Below are 11,935 nucleotides of genomic sequence, written 5' to 3' on the forward strand. Positions count from 1 at the left end.
TCCACTTTGTTAGGGGTAATAAGAATACCTGCTGCTTCTTCTGGGTGGAAGATAGATGGCAAACTCCCTACACAGTCTGCCAATACTATTTATCCTACCAGGAGAATCAGGGAACAATCTAATCCTGCCAGCATTGGATGGACATCACCTGCCACCTCAGTACTGCCAACACTAACCCAGCAGTTGATTTCTACTGACCAGAATATAGAAGGTTAGCTCTTTGCTTGTCACTAAGGACAAGTCAGGTGGTAGAACCTGAATGCTGCATGCTTTTGCCAACAGAGGAACAGAAGATTAGTTCCTTTTTTCATCCTGCCAAAGCCATTCAGTGGAAGGAGGGTGTGGAGTAAAAGAAACAGTTCTAGCTTCCAGCAGAAGGGGGGAGGAGGTTGAAAGATCAACTCCCTACTCAGTCCCACTGAAGCCATAGGAGGAAGGCGTGTATTTCCCTTTGATGTTAGGCTGGAGGAGGGTGAGTGTTCCCCAAAAGGTCTTCTGCTGTTAGATCATTCCTTTCCCAGTGTTTTGGCTGGGAGGAAACAAGGTTCCTTGAGATTTCTCTCACACTCCACCATGCCTGTTGGCAGATCCAGGTTTGAGGCTTCTGCAGTGTCCTGTTTGGGATATATGGAAGGCAGTAAGAAAACCCAGGGAGCTCATGTCTCAATCATTCTTAGAGTCCAGGATCCCTAGGCTCCTGGGCTTCTTCATTGCATGTTGGTCTGTTGTGTTAATATCAAGGTATTGTTGTTTTTGTATGTTTTTCGAAGTTGTGAGAGGGAGGAGCTAAGAAAAATAAGATTGCTGTATTGGTAGAAATGGGGAATCTGCAATTGATTTTCATATATTAGCTTTCTATACATAGACTTTCATAAACTTATTTACTCAAATCATTTATACATTGTTTTGGGTTTCCTATGTATTTATCCATTACATCTGCAAACAATGACAGGGTTTTTTTTTTCTTCTTCTTACTTAATCCATATTCTTTCTTTTACTTAATTTTTTGGTGTCCATTGCAATAAAAATGACTAAAGGTGTTAGTTATGTTTATCTTTGTTCTCAATATGATAATCTGTGACAGTATTTCACCATCGAATATGATGTTTGCTGTAGTATTTTTAAAGTTTTAAATTTTAATTATTATGGATACATATTAGTTATACAATATGGTTATATTTATCGCATCTATGTGATATCTTGTTACACACTTACAATGTACGATGATCAAATCTAGTGTAAATGGGATATCCATCACTTCAAGCATTGATCAATTCTTTGTGTTAGGAACATTTCAATTCCACTCTTTTAGTTATTTTGAAATATAATAAATTATTACTTACTATAGTTGCCCTATTTTGTCACTCTTATTTTGTGGTTGCTGCAAATCTCTTCCATTACTAATTGGTAAGTGGATAAAGTAATGCTATTTTTTTATATAGTTTTTGTGTTAATGGGGTGAAATACGTTGATTTTCCTTTTAGTTTTTGTCCTTTTAATTTTAAAGTATTATTTATATACAATAAAGTTTACAATTTTATAGGTGAAGTTTGTTGAATTTTGGTGATTATGTATAACTGAGTAATCATCACCACAACCATAGAGCAGTTCCTACACAATAAAATGGTTTTATTCTTCCTTTGAAATGAATCTCTTCCTCAAAGACCCTACCTCAAGCAATCCTGATCTGTTTGTCAGTATAGTTTTGTTGCAGAATTTCACTTTTGGTACCTAGTCTTTTTGTTGGACTTTTTCATTTTGAATGATGTTTTCAATTTACATCCACATGGTTGATTGTATTGTTTTGTTTGTTGCTGAATAAAATCCAGTGGTATGGATATACCACAATGTGGTTACCTACTTACCATTCCATAGACATTTTGGGTTTCTTCTCTTGGGAGCTATAGTAAACATTCTATTATGAATATTAACACAGGAACTTTTTGAATGACAAATGTTTTCATTTTTCTTAGGTAAAGACCTGGAAGTAGAATGGTTGTGTTGTATACTAATGTATTCCACACTCTTTTGTAAGGTGACCGTACCTCAAATCCATGAATCCTTCTTAATAAAATTGATATGGTTTGGATCTGTGTCCCACCAGATCTCATGGTTAAATTGTTATCTCCAATGTTGGAGGTGGAGCCTAGTGGGAGGTGACTGGATTGGGGGGGTATATTCTTCATGGATGGTTTAGCACGGTCCACTTGCTGCTGTTCTCCTGATAGAGTTGTCACAAGATGCCGTTGATTAAAAGCATGTAGCGCTTCCTCACTCTATCTTGCTTCTGCTCCCACCATGGGAGACATCTTGCTACCCCTTCACCTTCTGCCGGAATTTTAAGTTTCTTGAGGCCTCCCCGGAAGCTGAGCAAATGCCAGCATTACACTTCCTGTACGGCCTGAGGAACTGTGAGCCAATTAAATCTATTTTCTTTATGAATCACCGAATTTCAGGTATTTTTTATTGCAATGCAAGAATGAACTAATATGAAAGTATAAGACAGATGTAGTAACTCAATATCTCACCAACACCAGATTGTGTCAGTCTTTTTTTTTTTTACCTTAGCTATCTATTCATGTGTGTGTGTGTATGTGTGTGTGCGCGCACGTGTGTGGAGAGTTTTCATTATACTTTCAATTTGTGTTTCTATGATAACTGCTGATACTGAGAATCCCTCAGCTTATTTACCATTAATTTATCTTCTTTTTTGAGATATTTGTTTAAATATTTTGCTAATTTTTATTGAGTTATATATCTTCTTATTATTAAAGTCCTTTGTATGTTCTAAATATAAGATTTTGGTGTATACATGTTTTACAAAAAATATTCTCTCTGTAACAGCATTATCTTATATTAACTGTCTTATAAATATCAAAGGTTTTTAATTTTGATGAAGCCTGTTTTATCAATTATCTTCAGGTATAGTTTGTGCTTCTAATATCATTCTTGAGAAAATTCATGTTACAAAGAATTTCTTCTTTTTTTTCTAAAAACATAATAGCTTTTTATATTGAGAACCATTGTCAGTTTTAAATTAGTTTATGTGTATGTGTAAAGAGCAGGTTGAGGTTTTTTCTTTTATTCTATATAGAAATCTACTTGTTCCAGCAACATTTATTGAAAAGACTATCTTCTCTCTATTTAATTGCTTTGGCACATCCATGAAAAATCAATTAACCATACATGTGTAGGTCTATTTGAGGACTCTCTATTCTGTTCCACTTGAGTTGCATTTCAATCATTATGCCACTATTACACTGTTGGGATTCATGTAGTTTTAGTTCTTGAGATCAGGCAAGGTAGGAATTCTTTATCAAAATTAATTTAGCTAATCTGAGTCTTTTGTCTTTCTCCATTGATATTAAAATCAATTTATTAATTCATTTAGAAAAGAAAAATAGATAAAAATTAGTAAAGGCAAAGAAGATTCAAACAAAACTCTAAGTCAATCTGCTATTTATAAATCAATACTTCCAAAAACTGCAATTCAAGTTCATATATAATAGTTGTAATATAGGTCATATACTGGTTCATAAAACATGTAATTACTTGAAAACATTTAGATAGTACACAAATTTTAAATATTGAATGTCAATGACAAAGTAATATTTACTAAATCACCAAACATTTGGAAATTAAGCAACATATCATTTCAAAATAACCCATAGGTCAAAAAAAGACATTACAAAGAAAAAGGTGAAGTATTTAAAACTGAATGATAATAAAGAGACAACATTTCAAACTTTGTGGAATACAGTTAAAATTGTGCTAAAAGGGAATTTCCTAGGTTTAAAGTTTACATGAGAGAAAAAAGGGTTTTAAAACAGTTACCAATAATTAAAAATTTAAAAGTTAAAAATTAAAAAAAAAAACTAAAATAAAAATATGCAAGTAGAAAATAACATGGAAATAATAATACAAATGTTAAAAATGGCTACTAATTAACAAGAGAGATTATCAACAATCAAAGTTTGCTTTTTGATAAGGGAACAAATTGGTAATGATTGATAAACCCTAGGAAATTGATCAAGTTTAATCAAGAGAGAAAACACAAATTATCAACATTATAATTAAAGGAGAAAACATCTAACATATATAAAAATGAAAATAAAGAATTTAAAAAGTGAATAACTTTGTGTCAATAAGTCAAAATTCATTTAAAAAACTTACCATAACTTATACAATGTAAATAGCCCTATTTTTGTTAAAGAAATAAAATTTGTAATTAAAATCATATTCACAAAGACAATTTCTGATTCATATGCTACACAGGTTAATTCCATCAAACATTTCAACAAAATTAAACTATTTCAGAAAGTAACAGAACAAGACACACTTCCCAGGCATAGTTTTTTGAGTCCAAAATAACTCTGACCCCCAAAACTCACAAGGACATAAAAAGAAAATAAATTCAAGACCAGTATTTTTCACAAACATAGATAAACAGCAACATTAGCAAAATAGTACAAATCAAATCTAATGACATATATAAAAAAGGCAACATCATCACTAAGTGAAGTTTATCCCAAGTGATAAAGTATTAGTTAGAAATATTTAAAATCACATTTAAAAATGTTTCAAATCTTAACCAGATTAAGAGAATTAAGAAGAAACGTTAATCATCTCAATAGATGTAAGAAAAACATTTGCCCCAAATGCAGCATAATTCATGATAAACTCATAATAATATATATACACAGAGTATTTTAAAATCTGATAAAAATCACCTATAAAGTTCAGCTAATTCAATAGTTAATATCATACTTAATAGTGAAGTAATGAACAGTTTTTTCATAAAAATCCGAGACAAGGCAAAAATGTACACTTTTGCCATATCTACTAAACAGTTCTGTATTTCTTAACTAGTTTATTAAGACAAGGAGGGAAAAATCTAAAATTTGCAAGAAAGAAATTAAAAACTATTGCTATGGTATGAATGTTTCTGTCTCCTCCTACAAATTCATATGTTGAAATCTTAACTTCAAAGATGATGGGATTATGAGTTAGGGATTTATGGGAGGTGGTTATGTCACGAGGGTGGAGCCCTCATGATTAAGGTTATTGACCTTAAAAAAGAGACCCCAGGGAGATAGCTAGCCTCTTCCATTATGTGAGGACACAAATAGAAGGCTTCATCTATGAGAAAGAGGACCCTCACCAGACATTGAATTTGACAGCCCTTTGATTTCGAACTTTCTAGCCTCTAGATCTGAGAGCAATACATTTCTGTTGTTTACAAATTACCTCATCTAAAGTATTTTGTTATAGCAGTCTGAATGGACAAAGACAGCATCTTTATCCACAGATGACATGGTTGAATATGCTGAAAATTACCAAGAATCAACAAATAAATAATTTAGCAAGGTCACTAGATGTAAGTTAATAAATAACAATGAATTGTATTTTACGTTTTCTGCAATAAACAATTGAAAAAAATTTTTAAAATAACATTTACATTTGAATAAAATATATAAAATATTTGGGGATATATTTAATGACATATATGGAAGATCTCTACACTGAAAATTATAAAATCCTTTTTAGAGAATGTCAAATCTATAAAAAATAAAGTACACTAGGCTTATGAATTGGAGGATTTAATTTTGTTGATATCAGTTATTCACAAATTCATTTATAGACTCAATAAAATTTTCATAAGATTTTTTTGGAAGAACTGAAAATCAATTAGAAAATTTGTATAGAAATGTAAAGAACATGAAACAACCAAAATAATTTATAGAAACAAAATACAAGTTACAGCACTTACTATTTAATTTCAAATCTTATATCAAGTTACATGTATTGAGACCATATTGAATTGAGCTAAACATAGACCAATTAAGTAATGGAACAAATCAGTTATTTCAGAAATCAGATCACATATATACAGTCAACTTATTGTTAGTGAAAGAGCTAAGTCAATAATAAGGACCAATATTATTTTCAATAAAGTGTGCTGGGACTAGTGGATGAACATTTAAACATATGAAAATACAAAATTGATTCTTACTTTACATTACAGACAAAAGGTAATCCCTTAAAGTTGGGCCATAATTCTAAAATGTAAACGCTAAAATTATAAATTTTATAGAAAAAAACACAAGGAAAATATCCATGTGAAGTTGGTGTAGGCAAAGATTTTTAGGCAAGATAAAAGTAATAATTCATAAAAGAAAAAAATAAACGACCAAAATTAAAAGCTTCTGTTTATCAAAATATAAGGTAAGAAAGTAATAAGGCAAGCCACACATTGGAAGAAAATATTTACATTATAATAAAACAGAGTACATTGAGAACACTTACAAATCAAAACATAAAATATGAGTTAAGCTTTCCCTCATATCCACACAAAATGGTACAAAATACTTGAACAAGCATGCATTCACAAAAGAAGATATGTGAATTGCCAATAAGAATATGCAGTAATGTTTAACATCGTTAATAATCTAAGAAACGCTAATGTAATTTTAGGGAATTACATACCACTATAGATAGAATGGCTTAATTTTTTAAAAAAACAACAATATCAAATATTAATGACAATTTAGATTAACAGAAATTCATATGTTTCATCCAAGAATATGAAATAATATCACTTTTGAAATTTGCTTGGAAGTTTTCAATAAAACTAAATATATGCCTATTATATGACACAACAATTCTACTCTTAGAAACTCATTCAAGATAAATGAAAACTTATATTCACCAAAAACTTTACAAGGATGTTCTTAACAGTCTTATTCATAATAACCAAAATCTACAAACCACACAAAGATCTATCAACAGCAAAATAGTTAAACAAATTGTGGTATATTCATAAATGGAAAAATAAGCAACAATAAAAGAAATAGACTAATGACATGTACAAAAACAAAGGTAAATCTAAAGAACAATATTTTGAGTAAAAGCCCTCAGATACAAAGACCACATGCCATGTGACCCCTATTTTCATAAAATTCAAGAACAGGTAGAATTTAATCTGTAGGGACAAAAATTTTAACAGTTCTAGTCTCTGTGAAGTAAGGAGACATTGGCTAGCTAGATGCTTAGAGAACTTACTGAGTTGGTGGTAATGTTTATTATTTGATTTGTGTGATGATTACACGGTGATTACATTTGTCAACCATCTTAAAATGATTTGTATGTTTTGCTGTATTTTAATTAGGCCTTAAAAAACAAACATTAAAAGACAATGGGGATACTTCGTGAACAAAAGAAGACTTGGAGTTCCTATCATTTTATTTTATTATCCATCATAGGCTTAGGCTACTTTGGATAATATATAATCGATGATATTATGGGGAAATCATGGGTTAATAAAAGTTAAGTCACTGTTACCTGGCAAACCAGATTTGCTAGAATTTGTATTACCAGGTTGGCACTCTTGCTCTTGTCTAAGGCTGAGAACTTATATTTGCTGGAATCCTTTTTCCTATACGGTTCTAGGTTAGAGTTAGCTGATTAGAAGAACTCATACATGATTTTAAGTCATCTGGGAGGCAGACATCGTTTTCCTCAAATGGTTTTGATGGTCATACATGGCGATGAACAAAGTAGTGTTCCCACGTGAGCCTTACCTTGTTCCTGCTCTCCCTCTGCCTCACGTCCAGCTTGACTTTCTGGCTACTGGCCCTGCTGGCCAACAGCAGTCCCAAACTTACACCAGGTGCTTGACTGAGAGCCTACACAGGCAGTGGTTCCCATGGGTCGTAGTGGCCACGGAGGCAGCAATTTTCATTTAGTAGAATTCACGTAGGTGGTAGTTTCCACAACTCTCTACAAGCTCCACTTTTGCGGCACCACTTGAATATCTAGACTGGAATCGTTTTTCGAGTTTTTCTTCCAGGTGTATTTTATCTGAGCATACTCATATGACGTAGATAATGATTATTTTTCTGATTTGTTGATTCCCACCGCTAGGTATTGACTGTCTCATCTTCTCCCACGTTCAAGTAATTTGTAATTCACATATTAAAGCTCTGTTTTCTTTTAAACTTGTATGACTATTCTTCTGACTGATACTTAGGAGAGAGAGGAGTACATAATACTAACATTATATTCTATGTTTTATGAAAAAACAATAATTGAGGTTTTTGCATTGTTGGAATTTGCCACTTGATAGTGGAATACATTCTTAAATGTGGTTATATTATACATCATTTTAATGGGCATTTCTTGCTTTACGTTTTTTTGTTAATGACTTATTACTTACTGTTTATGTTCATTTTAGACTATGGAAATAATGTTACACAAAAGCATATTCAAGCAATTTTCTCTGTTCAAGTTCAAAATGGTTGATTAAACAGCAGAGTCTGCTTGCAACGTCAACACAGTTGGCCCAGGGACTGCTAACGAACGTACAGTGCGGTGGTGGTTCAAGAAGTTTTGCCTCAGAAGTGATCCAAAAAAAAAGAGGTTTTGCAGAGGAGACGAGATCCTTGAAGATGAGGAGTGTAGTGACCAGCCTGGAAGTTGACAGCAACCAATTGAAAGCAATCATCGAAGCTGGTCCTCTTACAACTACACGAGAAGTTGCGGAATAACTCAACATTTACCATTTTGTGGTCATTCAGCATTTGAAGCAAATTGGAAAAATGAAGAAGCTCACTAAGTGGATGCCTCACGAGGTGAGCAAAAAAAAAAAAAATGTTGTTTTGGCTGGGTATGGTGACTCATTCCTGTAACCCTAGCACTTTGGGAGGCCCAGGAGGGTGGATCCTTTGAGGTCAGGAGTTCCGGATCAGCCTGGCCAACCTGGTGAAACACTATCTCTACTAAAAATACAAGAAAAGTATCTGGGTTTGGTGGTGTAGGCCTGTAATCCTAGCTAGTAGGGGAGGCTCAGGTAGGAGAATTACTTGAAGCTAAGTCATAATAAGGAACAATATTATTTTTAATAAACCAGGAGACAGAGGTTGGAGTGAGCCGAGATTATGCCACTGCACTTCCGCTTGGGCAACAAAGCCAGACTCTGTCTCAAAAAACCAAAAAACAAAACAACAGCAACAAAAAATTGTTGTTTTTAAATGTTGTCTTCTCTTATTCTACCCAACAACAATAAACCATTTCTTGATCAAATTGTGACGTACAATGAAAATTACATTTTGTACAACAACCAGCAATGGCCAGCTCAGTGGTTGGACTGAGAAGAAGCTTCAAAGCACTTCCCAAAGTCAAACTTACACTAAAGAAATGATCATTTTCACTGTTTTGTGGTCTGCTACAGGTCTGATCAACTCCAGCTTCCTAAATCCTGCCAAAACCATTATATCTGAGAAGTATACTCAGCAAACCCATGAGATACACCAAAAACTGCAATGCCTGCAGCTGGCATTGTCCACAGAAAGGTCCCAGCTCTTCTCCATGACAATGCCCAACCACATGATGCACAACCAACACTTCAAATGTTGAACGAATTGGGCTACAAATTTTGCCTCATCTGCCATATTCACCTGACCTCTCACCAATTGACTACGACTTCTTCAACCATCTCAACAACTTTTTGGAGGGAAAACGCTTCCACAGCCAGCAGGATGCAGAAAATGCTTTCCAAGAGTTCGTCAAATCCCGAAGCATGGATTTTTTTGCTACAGGAATAAACAAACTTATTTCATGTTGGCAAAAATGTGTTGTTTATAATCGTTCCCATTTTGACTAATAAGGATGTGTTTGAGCCTAGTTATAATTATTTAAAATTCACAGTCTAAAACTGCAATTACTTTTGCTCCAACCTAATATTATTAGCAAGATGGCTATTTCAATGTAAGTATAAGCTGATAGTAAGGATAATGAGTCATTTTACACATCTCTGAAATAGCTAAGGGGCATTTTAATTAAGTTAACATTAGGTTAACATATCTGTGAATTGTGACACTAGGCAGTCAGTTAATTTTTGTATTTAGACAAATGCCAATATTTGTGTTTCAGATTGATAGTGGGATGGGGTGGAGGCAGCCTATACTCCTGACTATTATTCAAGGATATAGGCTTACACAGGATTTTACACCTTCACTACATGAATCCCAGTTTGTAGTTGACATTGACATATACCTTCAATATTAAAGAAGAAAGAGAATGGAGAAATCTGTAATCTTCTTAACCACATTGGCTTAGAAATTAAACCCATCACTTTTGCTCCCATGTAATTGGTGACAACAATAAGCTCACATACTTTCAATGGTCAGTGATTAGGATGGAGAAGGCTGGAAATATAGCTGACTGCAATAGGTTTCCAGAAAGAATTGTAGTCCATAAAAAGAGGCATACATTTGTTGATAATGGCTATGCATCTATGCCAAATCTGGTTACCAAATACCCGCGGAAAATCTTCCTCCCCTCAGATCAGAATCCCAGCAACACACAGGGAAGATAACGCAAAGTCACACCTGCCTAATGTATTCAGTTCAATGTTCGTATTCTCAATGTAAGGTTTCTGTACTGAATCTGGAAGAGATTCCTTCTATTCCTGTGATCTATGAAAACAGAAAGAAGTACTCCTCCCCTTATAGAGAGTTATGTACTTGGGATTTAAAAAAAAAAAAATTCTATTATGTTCCCTGGGAAAAACTCACTTGTCCATTGTCTTCCCAGAACCCTGGTCCAACTCCAAGAACTTCATCTATATCCTCAATGACTACATCTAACATGGGTGTTTTGAGAATTTGTAGCTTTAACAGCCTGCATCCTACTCTTTCAATTTTGTAAGCCAGAGTACTATTTTAAGGCTCAATCATTCAAATAATTTTTAGATCAACTTTTGGAATTTTTTGACAATGCCAATCCTTCAGAATCACAGTAGGCTTCTGATTAACTTCCTTCCAGAGAAGCCTCTGTGCCATAAACACAGTTCAAATTATTTCCTTGGCATAGTTCTTAAATCTGTTTGATTTCTTTATTTTTTTTGACACTATGTTTTCTTCTCAGAACTCACATTAGGTTCACAGCTGCCCCTGGAAACAGGATGCTGCCATTATCCCTGATTCTCTGCAGCACTGAGTTCTAAATAAGAGCATTACTTAGCCCAAGTCATGTGACCACAGAGTAGCTGCAGAGGAAGATAAGAGAATATCTACCATTTTCAACTTCAGTCATGGCAGTTTTTGCCCTTCACTAAAGCTCCCAAGGTAGGGAATTTCCTAAAGAAAGGGTGCATGTATGCTAAGAAGCCTCAAAAGTGAAGAGTTCCCCTACATTAGTGTATGACATGATTTGAAATTTATGCTTAATAATATTCAATCATAGCCACTCTTTCCACTATCATCTGAGTATCTATTTGAAGTTGATAATTATTTCTCTTTAGCTATTCTACATATGCTTTAATATTTATCCCGGCTCTGGTTTAATTTACAGAGGCACAAACAGCCACATATTTTTCAGGAAGAAATGCAGGCAGAATAAGTTCAAAGACAGTACTTTTATAAAAATCATTGTAATCCATTTTCCATGGGAAATCGTTTGTCCCACTGATGTTTTGATGTGTTCCTACTTAAAGCATTTTCTTTCCTAGCTCCTTTGGAGAGTAAAATACAGAAATTTTAAAATGTCGAATACCTTTTCAGTTTTCATGCCTCTTAGTTGTTTTTCTAAAACCAGTCAATATGCATTTAAAAATAAAACTTGACACAAAGAATTCTGTGGTGGTAATAAGAAAGCTATATATAGGCCAATTAGGTTTGCTTGGTCATCTTTTCTTTGATTTAAGCATCCCAAGGGCAGGTTTATAAACACTTAGAGTATCTTGTTAGTCTTTCTGTAATTGTAACCTGTCTAGTTTTACCTCTAGCCTGTCTATTGCAATATTTGTTGTATTTTTTCAAAGAGGCACATAACTGTTGCCCATGCCAGTTGTTATTGAATATTTAATAACATGCATTTTATCCTCATGTATCTCTTCTTTCCTTTTCTAAGAGAATTCTCCTCAGGACCAGAAATT

The 11,935-nt window shown here is 33.6% G+C and overlaps 1 long non-coding RNA gene across 1 annotated transcript; it reads left to right on the forward strand.

Moving 5' to 3' along the window:
- The first annotated feature begins 336 nt into the window (after positions 1-336).
- On the forward strand, positions 337-11,698 carry LOC139361803 (uncharacterized). The gene is made up of 3 exons (XR_011619448.1): positions 337-472; positions 8,234-8,630; positions 9,230-11,698. It is a non-coding gene; the product is annotated as an uncharacterized lncRNA (long non-coding RNA).
- Positions 11,699-11,935: the final 237 nt, after the last annotated feature.

Source organism: Macaca nemestrina, chromosome 2 (genome assembly GCF_043159975.1).
Source record: "Macaca nemestrina isolate mMacNem1 chromosome 2, mMacNem.hap1, whole genome shotgun sequence".
NCBI classification, from domain to species: Eukaryota; Metazoa; Chordata; class Mammalia; order Primates; family Cercopithecidae; genus Macaca; species Macaca nemestrina.